This window comes from Bison bison, unplaced genomic scaffold, assembly GCF_000754665.1.
Source record: "Bison bison bison isolate TAMUID 2011002044 unplaced genomic scaffold, Bison_UMD1.0 scf7180017864495, whole genome shotgun sequence".
NCBI lineage: Eukaryota > Metazoa > Chordata > Mammalia > Artiodactyla > Bovidae > Bison > Bison bison.
In genome coordinates, this window is record NW_011495054.1 from 1313343 (window position 1) to 1313575 (window position 233).

Here is a 233-nt window from a genome sequence, read left to right on the forward strand (position 1 = left end):
TCGAGTTGTCGTTGTGATTGTAAGACCCACTCTGGGCTCAGCAGTGGTTTTCCAGGCAGCGCCGGACGGGTTTGTGGGTGGGGGTCGCCCTGTGTCGCTGGGCAGGTGGTGGGTTTCTGTTCTGGGTCTGGGGAGCTGGGGAGGTGGGCCGAGCGGGTGTCGTCGCCTCTCACCACCCTACACCGTCAGAAACTCGGACCTCCCCCTACCTCTGAGCTCTTGATGCTGCTAAT